Genomic DNA, 26877 nt, shown 5'->3' on the forward strand with positions numbered 1-26877 from the left:
GGAAGTATTCTTTCACCCCTATCCCCAGGGATACTTAGTAATATACTTGTGAAAGTGATTTTGACCAGGAGAGCATGACTCGTTTTTGTTACACTTTTGAATTCCCTATGAAAAATGATGTTAACTGTAAGATGATTTGGTAAAATGTGCAGTAAAACTCAGTGAAACATTATCACAAATCAACAGAACTTACAAATATCTCACTGAGTATCAAGCAGAACTTAACTTACTATATATATATATATATATATATATATATATATATATATATATATATATATATCTTCGTACTATTCGCCATTTCTCGCATTAGCGAGGTAGCGTTAAGAACATAGGACTGGGCTTTTGAGAGAATACACTCAGGAGGCCCCCTTTTCTGTTCCATCTTTTGGAAATTTAAAAAAAAAAAAAAACGAGAGGGGAGGATTTCCAGCCTACCGCTCCCTCCCCTTTTAGTTGCCATGTACGACATGCAGGGAATGCGTAGGAAGTATTCTTTCTCCCCTATCCCCAGTGATAGTATATATATATATATATATATATATATATATATATATATATATATATATATATATATATATGTATATATATATATATATATATATATATATATATATATTTGTTGAGTATTCCTGGTAAATTATATGGGAGGGTATTGATTGAGAGGGTGAGGGCATGTACAGAGCATCAGATTGGGGAAGAGCAGTGTGGTTTCAGAAGTGGTAGAGGATGTGTGGATCAGGTGTTTGCTTTGAAGAATGTATGTGAGAAATACTTAGAAAAGCAAATGGATTTGTATGTAGCATTTATGAATCTGGAGAAGGCATATGATAGAGTTGATAGAGATGCTCTGTGGAAGGTATTAAGAATATATGGTGTGGGAGGAAAGTTGTTAGAAGCAGTGAAAAGTTTTTATCGAGGATGTAAGGCATATGTACGTGTAGGAAGAGAGGAAAGTGATTGGTTCTCAGTGAATGTAGGTTTGCGGCAGGGGTGTGTGATGTCTCCATGGTTGTTTAATTTGTTTATGGATGGGGTTGTTAGGGAGGTAAATGCAAGAGTTTTGGAAAGAGGGGCAAGGATGAAGTCTGTTGGGGATGAGAGAGCTTGGGAAGTGAGTCATTTGCTGTTCGCTGATGATGCAGCGCTGGTGGCTGATTCATGTGAGAAACTGCAGAAGCTGGTGACTGAGTTTGGAAAAGTGTGTGGAAGAAGAAAGTTAAGAGTAAATGTGAATAAGAGCAAGGTTATTAGGTACAGTAGGGTTGAGGGTCAAGTCAATTGGGAGGTGAGTTTGAATGGAGAAAAACTGGAGGAAGTGAAGTGTTTTAGATATCTGGGAGTTGATCTGGCAGCGGATGGAACCATGCAAGCGGAAGTGGATCATAGGGTGGGGGAGGGGGCGAAAATCCTGGGGGCCTTGAAGAATATATGGAAATCGAGAACATTATCTCGGAAAGCAAAAATGGGTATATTTGAAGGAATAGTGGTTCCAACAATGTTGTATGGTTGCGAGGCGTTGGCTATGGATAGAGTTGTGCGCAGGAGGATGGATGTGCTGGAAATGAGATGTTTGAGGACAATGTGTGGTGTGAGGTGGTTTGATCGATTGAGTAACGTAAGGGTAAGAGAGATGTGTGGAAATAAAAAGAGCGTGGTTGAGAGAGCAGAAGAGGGTGTTTTGAAGTGGTTTGGGCACATGGAGAGGATGAGTGAGGAAATATTGACCAAAAGGATATATGTGTCGGAGGTGGAGGGAACAAGGAGAAGAGGGAGACCAAATTGGAGGTGGAAAGATGGAGTGAAAAAGATCTTGTGTGATCGGGGCCTGAACATGCAGGAGGGTGAAAGGAGGGCAAGGAATAGAGTGAATTGGAGCAATGTGGTATACCGGGGTTGACGTGCTGTCAGTGGATTGAAGCAGGGCATGTGAAGCGTCTGGGGTAAACCATGGAAAGCTGTGTAGGTATGTATATTTGCGTGTGTGGACGTATGTATATACATGTGTATGGGGGGGGCTTGGGCCATTTCTTTCGTCTGTTTCCTTGCGCTACCTCGCAAACGCGGGAGACAGCGACAAAGTATAATAAAATAATAAATTCTTTTTCTTTTCTTTCAAACTATTCGCCATTTCCCGCGTTAGCGAGGTAGCGTTAAGAACAGAGAACTGGGCCTTTGAGGGAATATCCTCACCTGGCCCCCTTCTCTGTTCCTTCTTTTGGAAAAATTAAAAAAAAAAAAAAAATAATGAGAGGGGAGGATTTCCAGCCCCCCGCTCCCTCCCCTTTTAGTCGCCTTCTACGACACGCAGGGAATACGTGGAAAGTATTCTTTCTCCCCTATCCCCAGGGATGAAATATATATATATATATATATATATATATATATATATATATATATATATATATATATATATATATATATATATATATATATATATATATATTTATATATATATATATATATATATATATATTTTTTTTTTTTTTTTTTTTATACTAATCGCCATTTCCCGCATTAGCGAGGTAGCGTTAAGAACAGAGGATGAGGACTGGGCCTTTGAGGGAATATCCTCACCTGGCCCCTTTCTCTGTTTCTTCTTTTGGAAAAAAAAAAAAAAAAAAAAAAAAAAAAAAAATGAGGGGAGGATTTCCAGCCTCCCGCTCCCTTCCCTTTTAGTCGCCTTCTACGACACGCAGGGAATACGTGGGAAGTATTCTTTCTCCCCTATCCCCAGGGGGGATATATATATATTTATATATATATATATATATATATATATATATATATATATATATATATATATATATATATATATATATATATATTTATATATATATATATATATATATATATATATATATATATATATATATATATATATATATATATATATATATATATATATATATATGTATATATATATTTATCGCATTAATGGAGTGCCCTTGATAGAGCCTCAGCTACCCATGCCATCTCAGATAACATAAAAAAACAATACTATAACGAATTTCTTAATAAGTATCTTCGAGTGATATTCACAAAATACCTTGTACAAGCTCTAATATGTTTTGTATTAGCAAGACTAATAAGGGTTCTCTATGTTAGAGCTAAGCAAAACAAATATAGTATAAGAATAGTTAAAAAATCAATTGCCATTTGTATTATTTACTGTAACGCATTGACCAAGAGAAATATCATTGAATCTTTATCAAATACAAAATTAATTGTAACATGAATGTTAGTGAAGGTTTATACAAACTGGGTAGTTTTGTCGGAGCCAAAAACTTTCAAACAGGCCACAGTCCTGTCCACATAAATTCTTATGACAATAATGTTGGAAGACCCGAACACCACTGAACCGAATACCAACAACCTGAAAAACTTGTTTATCTGCGGTATGTTAACTGCTCCTATTCTTTGTATATAAACCGATCGTATCAATGTTTCTAACTCATTCTTGTATCTCTCCTGACGATGTGATCGTTACACGAAAGTGCAATTGGGAAATGACCGTTTATCATTTTCCATGGTATCACCATATATATATATATATTTATATATATATATATATATATATATATATATATATATATATATATATATATATATATATATATATATATATATATATATATATATATATATATATATATATGAGCCTTCGAGGAGGATGAGCACCCCCGCGTGACTCCTGTTTCCACTTTTAGAAAGTTAAAATACAAGGAGGGGAAAGTTTCTAGCCCCCCGCTCCCGTCCCCTTTAATCGCCTTCTACGACACGTGACGAATGCATGGAAAGTATTCTATCTCCCCTATCCCCAGGGAATACCGGGGTCGACGTGCTGTCAATGGATTGAACCAGGGCATGTGAAGCGTCTGGGGTACATCATGGAAAGTTCTGTGGGGCCTGGATGTGGAAAGGGAGCTGTGGTTTCTGTGCATGACAGCTAGAGACTGAGTGTGAACGAATGTGGCATTTGTTGTCTTTTCCTAACGCTACCTCGCAAACATGAGGGGGGAGGGGGATGTTATTCCATGTGTGGCGGGGTGGTGATGGGAATAAATAAAGGCAGACAGAATGAATTATGTACATGTCTATATATGTATATGTCTGTGTGTGTATATATATGTATACATTGAGATGTATAGGTATGTATATTTGCGTGTGTGGACGTGTATGTATATACATGTGTATGTAGGCGGGTTGGGCCATTCTTTCGTCTGCTTCCTTGCGCCACCTCGCTAACGCGGGAGACAGCGACAGAGCAAAATAAATAAATGATAAATATATATATATATATATATATATATATATATATATATATATATATATATATATATATTTTTTTTTTTTTTTTTTTTTTTTTTTATACTTTGTCGCTGTCTCCCGCGTTTGCGAGGTAGCGCAAGGAAACAGACGAAAGAAATGGCCCCCCCCCCCATACACATGTACATACACACGTCCACACACGCAAATATACATACCTACACAGCTTTCCATGGTTTACCCCAGACGCTTCACATGCCTTGCTTCAATCCACTGACAGCACGTCAACCCCTGTATACCACATGACTCCAATTCACTCTATTTCTTGCCCTCCTTTCACCCTCCTGCATGTTCAGGCCCCGATCACACAAAATCTTTTTCACTCCATCTTTCCACCTCCAATTTGGTCTCCCTCTTCTCCTCGTTCCCTCCACCTCCGACACATATATCCTCTTGGTCAATCTCTCCTCACTCATTCTCTCCATGTGCCCAAACCATTTCAAAACACCCTCTTCTGCTCTCTCAACCACGCTCTTTTTATTTCCACACATCTCTCTTACCCTTACGTTACTTACTCGATCAAACCACCTCACACCACACATTGTCCTCAAACATCTCATTTCCAGCACATCCATCCTCCTGCGCACATCTCTATCCATAGCCCACGCCTCGCAACCATACAGCATTGTTAGAACCACTATTCCCTCAAACATACCCATTTTTGCTTTCCGAGATAATGTTCTCGACTTCCACACATTTTTCAAGGCTCCCAAAATTTTCGCCCCCTCCCCCACCCTATGATCCACTTCCGCTTCCATGGTTCCATCCGCTGACAGATCCACTCCCAGATATCTAAAGCACTTCACTTCCTCCAGTTTTTCTCCATTCAAACTCACCTCCCAATTGACTTGACCCTCACCCCTACTGTACCTAATAACCTTGCTCTTATTCACATTTACTCTCAACTTTCTTCTTCCACACACTTTACCAAACTCAGTCACCAGCTTCTGCAGTTTCTCACATGAATCAGCCACCAGCGCTGTATCATCAGCGAACAACAATTGACTCACTTCCCAAGCTCTCTCATCCCCAACAGACTTCATACTTGCCCCTCTTTCCAGGACTCTTGCATTTACCTCCTTTACAACCCCATCCATAAACAAATTAAACAACCATGGAGACATCACACACCCCTGCCGCAAACCTACATTCACTGAGAACCAATCACTTTCCTCTCTTCCTACACGTACACATGCCTTACATCCTCGATAAAAACTTTTCACTGCTTCTAACAACTTGCCTCCCACACCATATATTCTTAATACCTTCCACAGAGCATCTCTATCAACTCTATCATATGCCTTCTCCAGATCCATAAATGCTACATACAAATCCATTTGCTTTTCTAAGTATTTCTCACATACATTCTTCAAAGCAAACACCTGATCCACACATCCTCTACCACTTCTGAAACCGCACTGCTCTTCCCCAATCTGATGCTCTGTACATGCCTTCACCCTCTCAATCAATACCCTCCCATATAATTTACCAGGAATACTCAACAAACTTATACCTCTGTAATTTGAGCACTCACTCTTATCCCCTTTGCCTTTGTACAATGGCACTATGCACGCATTCCGCCAATCCTCAGGCACCTCACCATGAGTCATACATACATTAAATAACCTTACCAACCAGTCAACAATACAGTCACCCCCTTTCTTAATAAATTCCACTGCAATACCATCCAAACCTGCTGCCTTGCCGGCTTTCATCTTCCGCAAAGCTTTTACTACCTCTTCTCTGTTTACCAAATCATTTTCCCTAACCCTCTCACTTTGCACACCACCTCGACCAAAACACCCTATATCTGCCACTCTGTCATCAGACACATTCAACAAACCTTCAAAATACTCATTCCATCTCCTTCTCACATCACCGCTACTTGTTATCACCTCCCCATTTACGCCCTTCACTGAAGTTCCCATTTGCTCCCTTGTCTTACGCACCCTATTTACCTCCTTCCAGAACATCTTTTTATTCTCCCTAAAATTTACTGATAGTCTCTCACCCCAACTCTCATATATATATATATATATATATATATATATATATATATATATATATATATATATATATATATCAAGATATTCCTATGAGTCCAAGTAGAAAATGAAACACTATATGTTCCCAAGTGCACTTGCATAGACAAGGAAACAAGTTTAAGTTTAGCATATACAGAAAACCCACCAATGTATGCTCATATATCCATTATTACTCATCTCAACATGACAGAGTTAAATTATCATCATTTCAATCTATGTTCCTAAGGGCATTACGTATTTGCAGTCCAGAGTTTATTGATGATGAGTTTGAGAAGATATATTCTATTGGATCTGAGTTAAAGTACCCTAGATCTTTCATTGATAAATCCCTTAAGTTAGCAAAGAAATCATTTTATAGAGTTGAGCCCAAACCTCCCATTAACACCAAGAATCTTTTAGTTCTTCCTTTTAATAATAATTTCACTTTGCTTCCCATGTTGCTTAAATCTTTTAATGTAAATGTTTCCTTTAGCTACAATAATACTATAAAGAATATCTTAATTAGGAATTCACCAGAAAATTCTCCTGGTTGCATCTATAAAGTTCCTTGTGGAAACTGTGATAAATTTCATGTTGGTCAGACTGGTAAGGATCTTTCTGTTAGACTTAAGCAACATAAATATAGTATAAGAACGGGACAAGAATCAAATGACTTGTTTAATCATGTTAAAAACTATGATCATTGTATTGACTGGAGTAACGCCATCTCAGTTGTTAATTCTAACTCTATTACCAAGAGAAATATCATTGAATCTTCTATTATTAAATACACAAAGAATTATAATCTTAATATTAGTGATTGTTTGTTCAAATTAGATAACTTTATTGTTGATAAGATTTGTAAAATGATAAGTTTATGAACGCTCGTTGTATGTTTTGGACAATCTCATGTTTACCAAATGGCGTCCTAGCTTCGTCTCTTCGTTGTATATCAACTGACTGTTTTATTCCTCTCTTGTGTCTCCCCTGATGATGTGATTATTACACGAAAATGCACTTGGGAACTTTTCGTGTTTCATTTTCCTCGTAGGAATATATATATATATATATATATATATATATATATATATATATATATATATATATATATATATATATATATATATATATATATATATATGTATATGTCTGTGTGTGTATATATATGTGTACATTGAGATGTATAGGTATGTTTATTGTGCGTGTGTGGACATGTATGTATATACATGTGTATGTGGGCGGGTTGGGCCATTCTTTCGTCTATTTCCTTGCGGTACCTCGCTAACGCGGGAGACACCGACAAAGCAAATATATATATATATATATATATATATATATATATATATATATATATATATATATATATATATATATATATATATATATATATATATGTATATATATATATATATATATATATGTATGTATATATTATTCTATGTCGTTTTCACCCGCGTTAGCGAGGTAGCGCAAGGAAACAGACGAAATAATGGCATAAACGACCCACATACACATGTATATACATACACGTCCACACACGCACATATACATACCTATACATTTCAACGTATACAAAATTGTACATAAACAGACATACGCATATATACATATATACATAATTCATACATGTTGCCTTTATTCATTTCCGTCGCCACCCCACCACAAATGAAAAGACAAACCCTTCACCCAACACGTGAGCGAGGTAGCGCTAGGAAAGGACAACAAAGGCCATATTCATTCACACTCAGTCACTTGCTGTCACGTATAATGCACCGAAACCACGCCTCCCTTTCCACATCCAGACCGCACAGAACTTTCCATGGTTTACCCAAATGCTTCACATGCCCTGGTTCAATCCACTGACAGCACGTCCACCCAGGTATACCACATCGATCTAATTCACTCTATTCCTTGCCCGCCTTTCATCATTCTGCATATTCAGGCCCCGATCACTCAGAATCTTTTTCACTCCATGTTTCCACCTCTGATTTGGTCTCCAACTTCTCGTTCCCTCCACCTCTGACACATATTTGCTCTTTGTCAATCTTTCCTCACTCATTCTCTCTATGTGACCAAACCAATTCAAAACACTCTTTTCTGCTCTCTCAACCACACTCTTTTTATTACCAGGAATCTCTCTTATCTTTTCATTACTTACTCGATGAAACCACCTCACACAACATATTGTCCTCAAACATCTCATTTCCAGCACGTCCACCCTCCTCCGCACAACTCTATCTATAGCTCACACCTCACAAACACAAAATATTGTTGGAACCGCTATTCCTTCAAACATACCCATTTTTGCTTTCCAAGATAACGTTCTCGACTTCCACACATTTTTCAACTCTCCCAGAACATTCGCCCCCTCCCCCACCCTATGATTCATTTCCACTTGCATGGTTTCATCCGCTGCCAAATCCACTCCCAGTTTTTCTCCATTCAAATATACTTCCCCATTGACTTGTCCCTCACCCCCACTATACATAATAAACTTGCTCTTATTCACATTTACTCTCCCACTTTCACACACTTTACCAAACTCCGACACCAGCTTCTGCAGTTTCTCACATGAATCAGCCACCAACGCTGTATCATTAGCAAACAACTGAATCACATCCTAAGCTCTCTCATCCACAACAGACTACATACTTGCCCCTCGTTCCAAAACTCTTGAATTCACCTCCCTAACAGCCCCATTCATAAACAAATTAAACAACCATGGGGACATTACGCACCCCTGCCGTAAACCAACATTCACTAAGAAGCAATCACTTTCCTCTCTTCCTACTCGTACACATGCCTTACATCCTCGATAAATACTTTTCATTGCTTCTAATAACTTGCCTCCCACACCATATATTCTGAATACCTTACAAAAAGCATCTCTATCAACTCTATCATATGCCTTCTCCAGATCCATAAATGCTACATACAAACCCATCAGCTTTTCTAAGTATTTCTCACATACATTCTTCAAAGCAAACACCTGATCCACACATCATCTACCACTTCTGAAATCACTGCTCTTCCTCAATCTGATGCTCTGTAAATGCCTTCAACCTCTCAATTAATACCCTTCCATATAATTTCCGGGAAATACTCAACAAACCTATACCTCTGTAATTTGAGCACTCACGGTCATCCCCTTTGCCTTTGTACAATGGCACTATGCAAGCATTATGCCAATCCTCAGGCACCTCACCATAAGTTATACATATATATAAAAGGTCCTTACTAACCAGTCCACAATACAGGCGCCCACTTTTTTAATGAATTCCACTGTAATACCATCCAAATACGCTGCCTTCCCGGCTTTCATCTTCCGCAAAGCTTTAATTACCTCTTCTCTGTTTACCAAATCATTCTCCCTAACCCCCTCACTTTGCAAACCACCTCGACTAAAACACCCTATATGAGCCACTCTATCATCAAACACATTCAACAAACCTTCAAAATACTCACTCCATCTCCTTCTCTCATTATGTGCTGAAAAAAGACTGGTAATTGGGAATACCTGGTTTAAAAAGAGATAGACATAAGTATACGTATGTAAGTAGGAGAGATGGCCAGAGAGCGTTATTGGATTACGTGTTATTTGATAGGCGCGCGAAAGAGAGACTTTTGGAAATTAATGTGCTGAGAGGGGGAACTGTAGGGATGTCTGATCATTATCTTGTCGAGGCGAGGGTGAAGATATGTAGAGGTTTTCAGAAAAGAAGAAAGAATGTTGGGGTGAAGAGAGTGTTGAGAGTAAGTGAGCTTGGGAAGGAGACTTTTGTGAGGAAGTACCAGGAGAGACTGAGTGCAGAATGGAAAAAAAGTGAGATGAAAGGACGTAATGGGAGTGGGGTAGGAATGGGATGTATTTAGGGAAGCAGTGATTGCTTGCGCAAAAGTTGCTTGTAGCATGAGAAGCGTGGGAGATGGGCAGATAAAAAATGTAGTGAGTGGTGGGATGTAGAAGTATGATTATTAGTGAAAGAGAAGAGAGAAGCATTTGGACGATTTTTGTAGAGAAAAATGCAAATTACTGGGAGATGTATAAAAGAAAGAGGCAAGAAGTCAAGCGAAAGGTGCAAGAGGTGAAAAAGAGGGCAAATGAGAGTTGGGATGAAAGAGTATCCCTAAAATTCAGGGAGAATAAAAAGATGTTTTGGAAGGAGGTAAATAAAGTGCGTAAGACAAGGGAACAAATGGGAACTTCAGTGAAGAGGGCTAATAGGGAGGTAATAACAGGGAGTGGCGATGTGAGAAGGAGAGGGAGTGAGTATTTTGAAGGTTTGTTGAATGTGTTTGATGATAGAATGGCAGGTATATGAGGTTTTCGTCGAGGTGTTGTGCAAATTGAGAGGTTTAGGAGAATGATTTGGTAAACAGAGAAGAGGTACTAAAAGCTTTGCAGAAGATGAAAGCCTTCAAGGTAGCGGGTTTGGATGGTATTGCAATGGAATTCATTAAAAAAGGGGGTGACTGTATTTTTGACTGGTTGTTAAGGTTAATCAATGTATGTATGAATCAGGGTAAGACACCTGAGGATTGGAGGAATGCTTGCATGGTGCCAATGTACAAAGCCAAAGGGGATAAAAGAGAGTGCTGAAATTTCAGAGTTATAAGTTGGCTGAGTATTCCTGAGAAATTATATGGGACGGTATAGATTGAGAGGGTGAAGACATGTACAGAGCATCAGATTGGGGAAGAGCAGTGTGGTTTCAGAAGTGGTAGAGGATGTGTGGATCAGGTGTTTGCTTTGAAGTGAAGTGTTTTAGATATCTGGGAGTGGATTTGGCTGCCAGATCCACTCCCAGACATCTGAACCTCTTTACTTCCTCCAGTTTTTCTCCATTCAAACTTACCTCCCAATTGACTTGACCCTCAACCCTACTGTACCTAATAACCTTGCTCTTATTCACATTTACTCTTAACTTTCTTCTTTCACACACTTTACCAAACTTAGTCACCAGCTTCTGCAGTTTCTAACATGAATCAGCCACCAGGGCTGTATCATCAGCGAACAACACCTGACTCACTTCCCAAGCTCTCTCATCCACAACAGACTGCATACTTGCCCCTTTTTCTACAACACTTGCATTCACCTCCCTAACAACCCCATCCACAAACAAATTAAACAACCATGGAGACATCACACACCCCTGCCGAAACTTACATTCACTGAGAACAAATCACTTTCCTCTCTTCCTACACGTACACATGCCTTACATCCTCGATAACAATTTTTCACTGCTTCTAACAACTTGCACCACACACCATAATTCTTAGTACCTTCCACAGAGCATCTCTATCAACTCTATCATATACCTTCTCCAGATCCATAAATGCTACATACAAATCCCTTCGCTTTTCTAAGTATTTCTCATGTACATTCTTCAAAGCAAACACCTGATCCACATATCCTCTACAACTTCTGAAACCACACTGCTCTTACCCAATCTGATGCTCTGTACATGTCTTCACCCTCTCAGTCAATACCGTCCCATATAATTTCCCAGGAATACTCAGCAAACTTTTTTTTTTTTTTATACTTTGTCGCTGTCTCCCGCGTTTGCGAGGTAGCGCAAGGAAACAGACGAAAGATATGGCCCAACCCCCCCCCCCATACACATGTACATACACACGTCCACACACGCAAATATACATACCTACACAGCTTTCCATGGTTTACCCCAGACGCTTCACATGCCTTGATTCAATCCACTGACAGCACGTCAACACCTGTATACCACATCGCTCCAATTCACTCTATTCCTTGCCCTCCTTTCACCCTCCTGCATGTTCAGGCCCCGATCACACAAAATCTTTTTCACTCCATCTTTCCACCTCCAATTTGGTCTCCCTCTTCTCCTCGTTCCCTCCACCTCCGACACATATATCCTCTTGGTCAATCTTTCCTCACTCATTCTCTCCATGTGCCCAAACCATTTCAAAACACCCTCTTCTGCTCTCTCAACCACGCTCTTTTTATTTCCACACATCTCTCTTACCCTTACGTTACTTACTCGATCAAACCACCTAGGACCACACATTTTCCTCAAACATCTCATTTCCAGAACGTTCATCCTCCTGCGCACAACTCTATCCATAGCCCACGCCTCGCAACCATACAACATTGTTGGAACCACTATTCCTTCAAACATACCCATTTTTGCTTTCCGAGATAATGTTCTCGACTTCCACACATTTTTCAAGGCTCCCAAAATTTTCGCCCCCTCCCCCACCCTATGATCCACTTCCGCTTCCATGGTTCCATCCGCTGACAGATCCACTCCCAGATATCTAAAACACTTCACTTCCTCCAGTTTTTCTCCATTCAAACTCACCTCCCAATTGACTTGACCCTCAACCCTACTGTACCTAATAACCTTGCTCTTATTCACATTTACTCTTAACTTTCTTCTTCCACACACTTTACCAAACTCAGTCACCAGCTTCTGCAGTTTCTCACATGAATCAGCCACCAGCGCTGTATCATCAGCGAACAACAACTGACTCACTTCCCAAGCTCTCTCATCCCCAACAGACTTCATACTTGCCCCTCTTTCCAGGACTCTTGCATTTACCTCCCTAACAACCCCATCCATAAACAAATTAAACAAAAATGGAGACATCACACACCCCTGCCGCAAACCTACATTCACTGAGAACCAATCACTTTCCTCTCTTCCTACACGTACACATGCCTTACATCCTCGATACAAACTTTTCACTGCTTCTAACAACTTGCCTCCCACACCATATATTCTTAATACCTTCCACAGAGCATCTCTATCAACTCTATCATATGCCTTCTCCAGATCCATAAATGCTACATACAAATCCATTTGCTTTTCTAAGTATTTCTCACATACATTCTTCAAAGCAAACACCTGATCCACACATCCTCTACCACTTCTGAAACCGCACTGCTCTTCCCCAATCTGATGCTCTGTACATGCCTTCACCCTCTCAATCAATACCCTCCCATATAATTTACCAGGAATACTCAACAAACTTATACCTCTGTAATTTGAGCACTCACTCTTATCCCCTTTGCCTTTGTACAATGGCACTATGCACGCATTCCGCCAATCCTCAGGCACCTCACCATGAGTCATACATACATTAAATAACCTTACCAACCAGTCAACAATACAGTCACCCCCTTTTTTAATAAATTCCACTGCAATACCATCCAAACCTGCTGCCTTGCCGGCTTTCATCTTCCGCAAAGCTTTTACTACCTCTTCTCTGTTTACCAAATCATTTTCCCTAACCCTCTCACTTTGCACACCACCTCGACCAAAACACCCTATATCTGCCACTCTGTCATCAGACACATTCAACAAACCTTCAAAATACTCATTCCATCTCCTTCTCACATCACCACTACTTGTTATCACCTCCCCATTTACGCCCTTCACTGAAGTTCCCGTTTGCTCCCTTGTCTTACGCACCCTATTTACCTCCTTCCAGAACATCTTTTTATTCTCCCTAAAATTTACTGATAGTCTCTTACCCCAACTCTCATTTGCCCTTTTTTTCACCTCTTGCACCTTTCTCTTGACCTCCTGTCTCTTTCTTTTATACTTCTCCCACTCAATATCATTTTTTCCCTGCAAAAATCGTCCAAATGCCTCTCTCTTCTCTTTCACTAATACTCTTACTTCTTCATCCCACCACTCACTACCCTTTCTAAACAGCCCACCTCCCACTCTTCTCATGCCACAAGCATCTTTTGCGCAATCCATCACTGATTCCCTAAATACATCCCATTCCTCCCCCACTCCCCTTACTTCCATTGTTCTCACCTTTTTCCATTCTGTACACAGTCTCTCCTGGTACTTCCCCACTTAGGTCTCCTTCCCAAGCTCACTTACTCTCACCACCTTCTTCACCCCAACATTCACTCCTCTTTTCTGAAAACCCATACTAATCTTCACCTTAGCCTCCACAAGATAATGATCAGACATCCCTCCAGTTGCACCTCTCAGCACATTCACATCCAAAAGTCTCTCTTTCGCACGCCTGTCAATTAACACGTAATCCAATAACGCTCTCTGGCCATCTCTCCTACTTACATAAGTATACTTATGTATATCTCGCTTTTTAAACCAGGTATTCCCAATCATCAGTCCTTTTTCAGCACATAAATCTACAAGCTCTTCACCATTTCCATTTACAACACTGAACACCCCATGCATACCAATTATTCCCTCAACTGCCACATTACTCACCTTTGCATTCAAATCACCCATCACTATAACCCGGTCTCGTGCATCAAAACCGCCAACACACTCATTCAGCTGCTCCCAAAACACTTGCCTCTCATGATCTTTCTTCTCATGCCCAGGTGCATATGCACCAATAATCACCCACCTCTCTCCATCAACTTTCAATTTTACCCATATTAATCGAGAATTTACTTTCTTACATTCTATCACATACTCCCACAACTCCTGTTTCAGGAGTATTGCTACTCCTTCCCTTGCTCTTGTCCTCTCACTAACCCCTGACTTCACTCCCCAGACATTTCCAAACCACTCTTCCCCTTTACCCTTGAGCTTCGTTTCACTCAGAGCCAAAACATATAGGTTCCTTTCCTCAAACATACTACCTATCACTCCTTTTTTCACATCTTGGTTACATCCACACACATTTAGGCACCCCACTCTGACCGATTTCGACGATGAAGGCCTGCACTGTGGCTGAGAGATTGACTTGAGGAGGCAGAAGTGATATTGTGACAGTGATTGTGTCAGCGTCGCGTCGCCTCGCCGCAGTGTATCGAGACAGACTTCCCCAGAACTTTTAAAGGGGAAGTAAATGTTTATAGTTGTGTTAATGGAGTGATAGTTTTCATGCATGGTGTTTTTGACAAGAAAATAGTGAAGTTGGAGAAAAAAATGTAGCTTAGACATTGAAGCTTATTGATACAGTGGTGAAATTGATGAGAACTGCTATTGACGTTTGTGTGAATAAATTGTACATTTCCTTTTCCATAGCCAGAGGTTGAACCATTAGGTGACATTCATTTTTTTCATTCATTTCAAGCTAAAAGTTTGTTTTCTAAATTGTTTCTTACATTTTTCATATGTGTATATGTGTGTGTGTGTGTGCGTGTGTGTGTGTGCGTGTGTGTGTGTGTGTGTGTGTGTGTGTGTGTGTGTGTGTGTGTGTGTGTATATATATGTATATTATCCCTGGGGATAGGGGTGAAAGAATACTTCCCACGTATTCCTCGCGTGTCGTAGAAAGCGACTAGAGGGGACGGGAGCGGGGGGCCGGAAATCCTCCCCTCCTTGTATTAACTTTCTAAAATGGGAAACAGAAGAAGGAGTCACGCGGGGAGTGATCATCCTCCTCGAAGACTCAGCAAACTTATAACTCTGAAATTTCAGCACTCTCTTTTATCCCCTTTGGCTTTGTACATTGGCACCATGCAAGCATTCCTGAATCCTCAGGTGTCTTACCCTGATTCATACATACATTGATTAACCTTAACAACCAGTCAAAAATACACTCACCCCCTTTTTTGATGAATTCCATTGCAATACCATGCAAACCCGCTACCTTGAAGGCTTTCATCTTCTGCAAAGCTTTTAGTACCTCTTCTCTGTTTACAAAATCATTCTCCTAAACCTCTGAATTTGCAAAACACCTCGACGAAAACCTCATATACCTGCCATTCTATCATCAAACACATCATCTCATACATTCTTCAAATTAAACACCTGATCCACACATCCTCTACCACTTCTGAAACCACACTACTCTCTCCCAATCTGATGCTCTGTACATGCCTTCACCCTCTCAATCAATACCCTCCCATATAATTTACCAGGAATACTCAACAAACTTATACCTCTGTAATTTGAGCACTCACTCTTATCCCCTTTGCCTTTATACAATGGCTCTATGGAAGCATTCCACCAATCCTCAGGCACCTCACCATGAATCATACATATATTGAATAACCTTACCAACCAGTCAACAATACAGTCACCTCCTTTTTTAGTAAATTCCAATGCAATACCATCCAAACCTGCTGCCTTGCCGGCTTTCATCTTCCTCAAAGCTTTTACTACATCTTCTCTGTTTACCAAATCATTTTCCCTAACCCTCTCACATTGCACACCACCTCGACCAAAACACCCTATATCTGCCACTCTTTCATAAACACATTCAACAAACCTTCAAAATACTCACTCCATCTCCTTCTCACATCACCACTACTTGTTATCACCTCCCCACTAGCCCCCTTCTCTGAAGTTCCCATTTGCTCTCTTGTCTTACGCACTTTATTTACCTCCTTCCAAAACATCTTTATATTCTCCCTAAAATCTAATGATACTCTCTCACCCCAACTCTCATTTGCCCTCTTTTTCACCTCTGGCACCTTTCTCTTGACCTCCTGTCTCTTTCTTTTATACATCTCCCACTCATTTGCATTTTTACCCAGCAAAAATCGTTGAAATGCCTTTCTCTTCTCTTTCACTAATAATCATACCTCTTCATCCCACCATTCACTACACTTTCTAATCAACCAACCTCCCACGCTTCTCATGCCACAAGCATCTTTTGCGCAATCCATCACTGCTTCCCTAAATACATCCCATTCCTCCCCCACTCTCCTTACCTCCTTTGTTGTCATCTTTTTCCATTTTGTGCTAAGTCTCTCCTGGTACTTCCTCACACAAGTCTCCTTCCTAAGCTCACTTACTCTCACCACCCTCTTCCCCCCAACGTTCTCTCTTCTTTCCTGAATACCCATACAAATCTTCACCTTCGCCTCCACAAGAGAATGATCAGACATCCCTCCAGTTGCACCTCTCAGCACATTAACATCCAAAAGTCTCTCTTTCGCGCGCCTGTCAATTAACGCGGAATCCAATAACGCTCTCTGACCATCTCTCCTACTTACATGCATATACTTATGTATACCTCGCTTTTTAAACTAGGTATTCCCAATCACCAGTCCTTTTTGAGCACATAAAACTACAAGCTCTTCACAATTTCCATTTACAACGCTGAACATCCCAAGTATACCAATTATTCCCTCAACTGCCACATTACTCTCCTTTGCTTTCAAATCACCCATCACTATAACCCGGTCTTGTGCATGAACACCACTAACACACTCATTCAGCTGCTCCCAAAACAATTGCCTCTCATGATTTTTCTTCTCATGCCCAGGTGCATATGCACCAATAATCACCCATCTCTCTCAATCAACTTTCAGTTTTACCCATATTAATCTAGAATTTACTTTCTTACATTCTATCACATGCTCCCACAACTCCTGTTTCAGGAGTATTGCTACTCCTTTCCTTGCTCTTGTCCTCTCACTAACCCCTGACTTTACTTCCAAAACATTCCCAAGCCACGCTTCCCCTTTACCCTTGATCTTCGTTTCACTCAGAGCCAAAACCTCCAGGATCCTTTCCTCAAACACAATACCTCTCTCTCCTTTTTTCACATCTTGGTTACATCCACACACATTTAGACACCCCAATCTGAGCCTACGAGGAGGATGAGCACTCCCCGCGAGACTGCTTCTGTTTTACATTTTAGAAAGTTAGAATACACGGAGGGGAGCATTTCTGGCTCCCCGCTCCCGTCCACTCTAGTCGCCTTCTACGACACATGAGGAATGCGTGGGAATTTTTCTTTCTCCCATATCCCCAGGGATAATATATATATATATATATATATATATATATATATATATATATATATATATATATATATATATATATATATATATATATATATATATATATATATATATATATATATATATATATATATACATATATATATATATGTATACATATATATGTATATATATATATATATATATATATATATATATATATATATATATATATATATATATATATATATATATATATATATATATATATATATATGTTTATGGATGGGGTGGTTAGGGCGGTGAATGCAAGAGTTTTGGAAAGAGGGGCAAGTATGAAGTCTGTTGGGGATGAGAGAGCTTGGGAAGTGTGTCAGTTGTTGTTCGCTGATGATACAGCGCTGGTGGCTGATTCATGTGAAAAACTGCAGAAGCTGGTGACTGAGTTTGGTAAAGTGTGTGAAAGAAGAAAGTTAAGAGTAAATGTGAATGAGAGCAAGATTATTAGATACAGTAGGGTTGAGGGTCAAGTCAATTGGGAGGTGAGTTTGAATGGAGAAAAACTGGAGGAAGTGAAGTGTTTTAGATATCTGGGAGTGGATCTGGCAGCGGATGGAACCATGGAAGCGGAAGTGGATCATAGGGTGGGGGAGGGGGCGAAAATTGTGGGAGCCTTGAAGAATGTGTGGAAGTCGAGAACATTATCTCGGAAAGCAAAATGGGTATGTTTGAAGGAATAGTGGTTCCAACAATGTTGTATGGTTGCGAGGCGTGGGCTATGGATAGAGTTGTGCGCAGGAGGATAGATGTGCTGGAAATGAGATGTTTGAGGACAATGTGTGGTGTGAGGTGGTTTGATCGAGTAAGTAACGTAAGGGTAAGAGAGATGTGTGGAAATAAAAAGAGCGTGGTTGAGAGAGCAGAAGAGGGTGTTTTGAAATGGTTCGGGCACATGGAGAGAATGAGTGAGGAAAGATTGACCAAGAGAATATATGTGTCGGAGGTGGAGGAAACGAGGAGAAGAGGGAGACCAAATTGGAGGTGGAAAGATGGAGTGAAAAAGATTTTGTGTGATCGGGGCCTGAACATGCAGGAGGGTGAAAGGAGGGCAAGGAATAGAGTGAATTGGAGCGATGTGTTATACCGGAGTTGACGTGCTGTCAGTGGATTGAATCAAGGCATGTGAAGCGTCTGGGGTAAACCATGGAAAGCTGTGTAGGTATGTGTATTTGCGTGTGGGGACGTAGCGCTACCGCAAACGCGGGAGACAGCGACAAAGCAAAATATATATATATATATATATATATATATATATATATATATATATATATATATATATATATATATATATATATATATATATATATATATACATATATATGAAAAATATAAGAAATAATTTAGAAAACTGAAACTTCTAGCTGGAAAATGAGTTGAAAAATCAATGTCACATAATGGTTCAACCTCTGGCTATGGAAAAGGGAAATGTATAATTTATTTACACAAACGTCAATAATATTTTTCATCAATTTAGCCACTATATCATACTGCCTGGTCCACTTCTTCTCTTATCATGAAACTGGAATATATATAGCTTACACTACCAGTATCATGCAATGTAAAAATGTGTCCATAGAAGTGAAAGGATTAAAGGTTTTTCACCTTTTCATATTGCTAAAGAATTCTTTGGGAGCAGCTAAATGAGTGTGTTAGTGGTTTTGATGTACAGCACCGGGTTATAGTTATGTGTGATTTGAATACAAAGGTGAGTAATGTGGCAGTTGAGGGAACAATTGGTTTACATGAAGTGTTCAGTGTGTGTAAATGGAAATGGTGAAGAGTTTGTAGATTTATGTGCTGAAAAAGGACTGGTGATTGGGAATATTTGGGATAAAAAGCAAGATATACATAAGTATACATATGTAAGTAGGAGAGATGGCCAGAGAGCGTTATTAGATTACGTGTTAATTGATAGGCATGCGAAAGAGACACTTTTGGATGTTAATGTGTTGAGAGGTGCAACTGGAGGGATGTCTGATCATTATCTCGTGGAGGCGAAGGTGAAGATGTGTAGGGGTTTTCAGAAAAGAAGAGAGAATGTTGGGGTGAAGAGAGTGGTGAGAGTAAGTGATCTTGGGAAGAAGACTTGTGTGAGGAAGGTACCAGGAGAGACTGAGTACAGAATGGAAAAAGGTGAGAGAAAAAAAGGAAGTAAGGGGAATGGGGGAGGAATGGGCTGTATTTAGGGAAGCAGTGATGACTTGCGCAAAAGATGCTTGTGGCATGAGAAGCGTGAGAGGTGGGTTGATTAGAAAGGGTAGTGAGTGGTGGGATGAAGAAGTAAGATTATTAGTGAAAGAGAAAAGAGAGGCATTTGGACGATTTTTGCAGGGAAAAAATGCAAATGAGTAGGAGATGTTTTAAAGAAAGAGACAGGTCAAGAGAAAGGTGAAAGAGGTGAAAAAGAGGGCAAATGATAGTTGGGGTGAGAGAGTATCATTAAATTTTAGGTAGAATAAAAAGATGTTCTGGAAGGAGGTAAATAAAGTGCGTAAGACAAGGAAGCAAATAGAAGCTTTAGTGAAGGGGGGCTAATAGGTAGGTGATAACAAGTAGTGGTGATGTGAGAAGGAGATGGAGTGAGTATTTTAAAGGTTTCTTGAATGTGTTTGATGATAGAGTGGCAGATGTAGGATGTTTTGGTCGAGGTGGTGTGCAAAGTGAGAGGTTTAGGGAAAATGATTTGGTAAACAGAGAAGAGGTAGTGAAAGCTGTGCGGAAGATGAAAGCGGCAGGGCAGTGGGTTTGGACGGTGTTGCAATGGAATTCATGAAAAAAGGGGGTGACTGTTTTGTTGACTGGTTGGTAAGGTTATTTAATGTATGTATGATTCATGGTGAGGTGCCTAAGGATTGGCGGAATGCTTGCAAAGTACCATTGTTCAAAGGCAAAGGGGATAAGAGTGAATGCTCAAATTACAGAGGTATAAGTTTGTTGAGTATTCCTGGTAAATTATATAGGAGGGTATTGATTCAGAGGGTGAAGGTATGTGCAGAGCATCAGATTGGGGAAGAGCAGTGTGGTTTCAGAAGTGGTAGAGGATGTGTGGATCAGGTGTTTGCTTTGAAGAATGTATGTGAGAAATACGTAGAAAAGCAAATGGATTTGTATATAGCATCTATGGATCTGGAGAAGGCATATGATAGAGTTGATAGTGATGCTCTGTGGAAGGTATTAAGAATATATGGTGTGGGAGGCAAGTTGTTAGCAGTGAAAAGTTGTTATCGAGAATGTAAGGCTTGTGTACGTGTAGGAAGAGAGGAAAGTGATAGGTTCTCAGTGAATGTAGGTTTACGGCAGGGGTGTGTGATGTCTCCATGGTTGTTTATTTTGTTTATGGATGGGGCTGTTAGGGAGGTGAATGCAAGAGTTTTGGAAAGAGGTTCAAGTATGCAGAGTGTTGTGGATGAGAGAGCTTGGAGAGTGAGTCAGTTGTTGTCCGCTGATGATACAGCGCTGGTGGCTGATTCATGTGAGAAACGGCAGAAGCTGGTGACTGAGTTTGGTAAAGTGTGTGAAAGAAGAAAGTTAAGAGATAATGTGAATAAGAGCAAGGTTTTTCTCTACGGTAGGGTTGAGGGTCAAGTCAATTGTGAAGTAAGTTTGATTGGAGAAAACTGGAGGAAGTAAAGTGTTTTAGATATCTGGGAGTGGATCTGGCAGCGGATGGAACCATAGAAGCGGAAGTGAATCATAGGGTAGGGGAGGGGGCGAAAATTCTGAGAGCCTTGAAGAATGTTTGGAAGTCGAGAACATTATCTCGGGAAGCAAAAATGGGTATGTTTGAAGTTATAGTGGTTCCAACAATGTTGTATGGTTGCGAGGTGTGGGCTATGGATAGAGTTGTGCAGAGGAGGGTGGATGTGCTGGAATTGAGAAGTTTAGGGACAATATGTCGTGTGAGATGGTTTGATAGACTAAGTAATGTAAGGGTAAGAGAGATGTGTCAAAATAAAAAGAGTGTGTTTGAGAGAGCAGAAGATGGTGTTTTGAAATGGTTTTGGTCACATGGAGAGGATGAGTGAGGAAAGATTGACCAAGAGGATATATGTGTCAGAGGTGGAGGGAACGAGGAAGTGGGAGACCAAATTGGAGGTGGAAAGATGGAGTGAAAAAGATTTTGAGTGATCGGGGCCTCAACATGAGGGAGGGTGAAAGGCGTGCAAGGAATAGAGTGAATTGGAACGATATGGTATACCCGGGTCGACGTGCTGTCAATGGATTGAACCAGGTCATGTGAAGCGTCAGGGGTAAATAATGAAAAGTTTCTGTGGGGCCTGATTGTGGAAAGGGAGCTGTCGTTTCGGTGCATCATTACATGACAGCTAGAGACTGAGTGTGAACGAATGGGGCCTTTGTTGTTTTTCCTAGCGCTACCTCGCACGCATGAGGGGGGAGGGGGTTGTTATTCCATGTGTGGCGGGGTGGCGATGGGAATAAATAAAGGCAGACAGTATGAATTATGTACATATGTATATATGTATATGTCTGTGTGTGTATATATATATATATATATATATATATATATATATATATATATATATATATATATATATATATATATATATATATATATATATATATATATATATATATATATATATATGTGTACATTGAGATGTATAGGCATGTATATTTGCGTGTGTGGACGTGTATGTATATACATGTGTATGTCGGTGGGTTGGGCCGTTCTTTCGTCTGTTTCCTTGCGCTACCTCGCTAACGCGGGAGACAGCGACAAAGCAAAATAAAAAAAAAGACATAATAATGAATATATATATATATATATATATATATATATATATATATATATATATATATATATATATATATATATATATATATATATATATATATATATATATATATATATATATATATATATATATATATATATATATATATATATATATATATATATATATATATATATATATATATATATATATATATATATATATATATATATATATATATATATATATATATATATATATATATATATATATATATATATATATATATATATATATATATATATATATAGATATATATATAGATATATAAAGACAGAGAGAGAGAGAGAGAGAGAGAGAGAGAGAGAGAGAGAGAGAGAGAGATTCGTTTGCTGAATAAAACTGTGAAACGGGAATACCTTGTTTAAAAAGAGAGATATACATAAGTATATGTATGTATGTATGTAGCAGGGACGGCCAGAGAGCGTTATTGGATATCATGTTAATTGATAGGTATGTGAAAGAGAGACTTATCCATATCAGTATGCTGAGAGAAGCAACTGGAGAGATGTCTGATCAATATCTTGTGGAGGCGAAGATGACGATTTCAAGTGGTTTTCCGAAACGAAGAGAGAAAGTTGGGGTGAAGAGAGTGGTGACAGTAAGTGTGAGCTTGGGGAGGAGAATCATGTGAGTGGCAGATATAGGGTGTTTTAGTCGAGGTGGTGTGTAAACTGAGAGGGTCAGGGAGAATCGTTTCGTAAACATAGAAGAGTTAGTGAAAGCTTTCCAGAAGATGAAAGCTGGAAAGACAGCGGATTTGTATGGTACTGGAAGGGAATTTATTAAAAAAGGGGGTGACTGTGTTGTTGACTAGTTGGTAAGTGTATTCAATGTATGTATGGTTCATGGAAAAGCACCGAAGGATTGGCGGAATGCATGTATAGTGCTAATGTGCAAAGGCAATGGGGATTTAGATGAGTGTTCAAAATACAGAGGTATAAGTTTGTTGAGTATTCCTGGGAAATTGTATTGGAGGGTATTGGCTGGAAGAGTAAAGGCATGTACAGAGCATCAGATTGGGGAAGAACAGTGTCGTCTCAGAAGTGGTAGGGGATGTGTGGATCAGGTTTTTGCTTTGAGGAATGTAGGTGAGAAATACTTAGAAAAAAATTAGATTTGCATCTAGCTTGTATGGATCTGTAGAAGGCATATGACAGGGCTGATAGACATGCTTTGTGGAAGGTAATAAGAGCATATGGTATGGGAGGTAAGTTGCGAGAGGCGGTGAAAAGCTCTAACCAAGGATGTAAGATGTGTGTACGAGTAGAAAGAGAGGAAAGTGATTTGTTCCTATTGAATGTCGGTCTGCGGTAATAATGCATGATGTCTCTATGGTTGTTTAATATCTAAGGATTGGGTTGTTAGGGATTTGAATTGCAGGAGTTTTAGAGAGTGGGGCAAGTATGCAGTCTGTTGTGGAAGAGAAGGCTTGGGAAGTGAGACAGTTGTTGTTCGCTGATGATACAGCACTGCTGGGTGATTCTGGTGAGAAACTACAGAAGTTCGTCACTGAGTTTGGTAAAGTGTGGGAAAGAATAAGGCTGGGCGTAAATGTAAATAAGATCAAGATTATTGGGTTCAGTAGGGTTGAGGAAATTGAGAGGTAAGTTTGTAAGGAGAGAAACTGTAAGTAGTAAAATGTTTTAGATATCTTGAAGTAGATCTAGCAGCGGATGGAGCCATGGAAGCGGATATTAGTCTCTGGGTCGGGAAGGGAGCGAAGGTTCTAGGAGCGCTGAAAAATGTGTGAAAGTCGAGAACCTTATCTCAGAGAGCAAAAGTAGATATGTTTGGTGGTGAGCAGATTAGAAATGTAGTGAGTAGTGGAATGAAGAGGTAAGATTATTAGTGAAAGAGAAAAGAGAGGCATTTGTACAAGTTTTGCATAGATCTAGTGCAAATGACTGGGAGATGTATAAAAGAAAGAGGCAGGAGGTCAAGAGAAAAGTGCAAGAGGTGAAAAAAGAGGCCAAATGAGAATTGGGGTGAGAGAGTATAATTAAATTTTAGGGAGAATAAAAATATGTTGTGGAAGGAGGTAAATTAATTGCGTTAGACAAGAGAGCAAATGGGAACATCGGTGAAGGGGCCAATGGGGAGGTGATAACAAGTAGTTGTGCTGTGAGGAGATGGAGTGAGTATTTTGAAGGTTTGTTGAATGTGTTGGATGATAGAGTGGCAGATATGGGGTTTTCTGGTCGAGGTGGTATGCGAAGAGGGCTATAGAAAATAATTTGGTAAACAGAGAAGACGTAGTAAAAGCTTTGCGGAAGATGAAAGCCAGCAAGGCAGCGGGTTTGGATGGTATTGCAGTGGAATTTATTAATAAAGTGGGTGATTGTGTTGTTGATTGGTTTGAAAGAATATTCAATGCGTGTATGGTGAGGTGCCTGATAATTGGCGGAATGCATGCATATTGCCATTATACAAAGGCAAAGGGGATAAAGGTGATTGCTTAATTTACAGAGGTGTACGTTTGTTGAGTATGACAAGGAAATTATATGGAAGGATATTGATTGAGAGGGTGAAGACATGTACAGAGCATCAGACTTAGGAAGAGCAGTGTGGCTTCAGAAGTGGTAGAGGATGTGCGGATCAGGTGTTTGCTTTGAAGAAAGTTTGTGAGAAATACTTAGAAAGGGAATGGATTTCTATGCAGCATTTATGGATATGGAGAAGGCATATGATAGAGTTGGCAGAGATGCTTTGTGGAAGGTATTAAGAATATATGGTGTGGGAAGTAGGTTGTTGGAACTAGTGAAAACTTTTTATCGAGGATGTAAGGCATGTGTACGAGTAGGAAAAGAGGAAAGTGATTGGTTCTCCGTGAATGTTTGTTTGCGGCAGAGGTGCTTAATGGCTCCATGGATGTTCAATTTGTTTATGGATGGGGTTGTTAGGGAGGTAAATTGAAGAATTTCGGAGTGAGGGGCAAGTATGCAGTCTGTTGTGGATGAGAGAGCTTCGGAAGTGAGTCAGTTGTTGTTCGCTGATGATACAGCGCATGTGGCTGATTTGGGTAAAGAATGTGAAAGAAGAAAGCTATGAGAACAAGGTTGTTAGGGACAGTAGAGTTGAGGGAGAAGTTAATTGGGAGATAAGTTTGAATGGAGAAAAACTGGAGGAAGTGAAGTGTTTTAGGTATCTGGGAGTGGATTTGGCAGCGGATGGAACCATGGAAACGGAAGTGAGTCATAGGGTTGGGGGGAGGGGGAGAAGGTTCTGGGGGCGTTGAAAGATGTATGGAAGGCGAGAACATTATCTTCGAAAGCAAAAGCGGGTATGTTTAAAGGAATAGTGGTTCCATGAATGTCATATAGTTGCGAGGCGTGGGCTATAGATAAAGTTGTGCGGAGGAGGGGGAATGTGGTGGAAATGAGATGTTTGAGGAAAATAGGTGGTTTGAGGTGGCTTGATCGAGTAAGTAATGAAAGATTGAGAAAGCACAAGAGGATGTCTTGAAAGGGTTTGGTCACATTGACTGAATGAGTGAGGAAAGATTGACAAAGAGGATATACGTGTCAGAGGTGGAGGGAACGAGGAGAAGTAGGAGACCAAATTAGATGTAGAAAGAAGGGGTAGAAGAGATTTTGAGCGCTCGGGGCCTGAGCATGAAGGAGGGTGAAAGGCATGCGAGGAATAGAACGAATTGGAATGATATGGTATACCGGGGTCGACGTGCTGTCAATGGATTGAACCAGGGCATGTGAAGTGTCTGGGGTAAACCATAGAAAGTTTTGTGGGAATGCATGTGGAAAGGGATCTATGGTTTCGATGAATTATACATGAGAGCTAGAGAGTGAGTGTGAATGAAAGTGGCATTTGTTGTCTTTTCCTAGCGTTACCTCGAGTGCATGCAGGGGTAAAGGATTGTTATTTCATGTGTGGCGTATTGGACAATCGCATGTTTACCAAATGGCGTTCTAGCTTCGTCTCTTCGTTGTATATCAACAGACTGTTATGTTTCTCTCTTGAATCTCTCCTGATGATGTGATTATTGCACGAAAGTGCACTT

The sequence above is a fragment of the Panulirus ornatus genome, chromosome 15 (assembly GCF_036320965.1).
Source record: "Panulirus ornatus isolate Po-2019 chromosome 15, ASM3632096v1, whole genome shotgun sequence".
Classification (NCBI taxonomy): domain Eukaryota; kingdom Metazoa; phylum Arthropoda; class Malacostraca; order Decapoda; family Palinuridae; genus Panulirus; species Panulirus ornatus.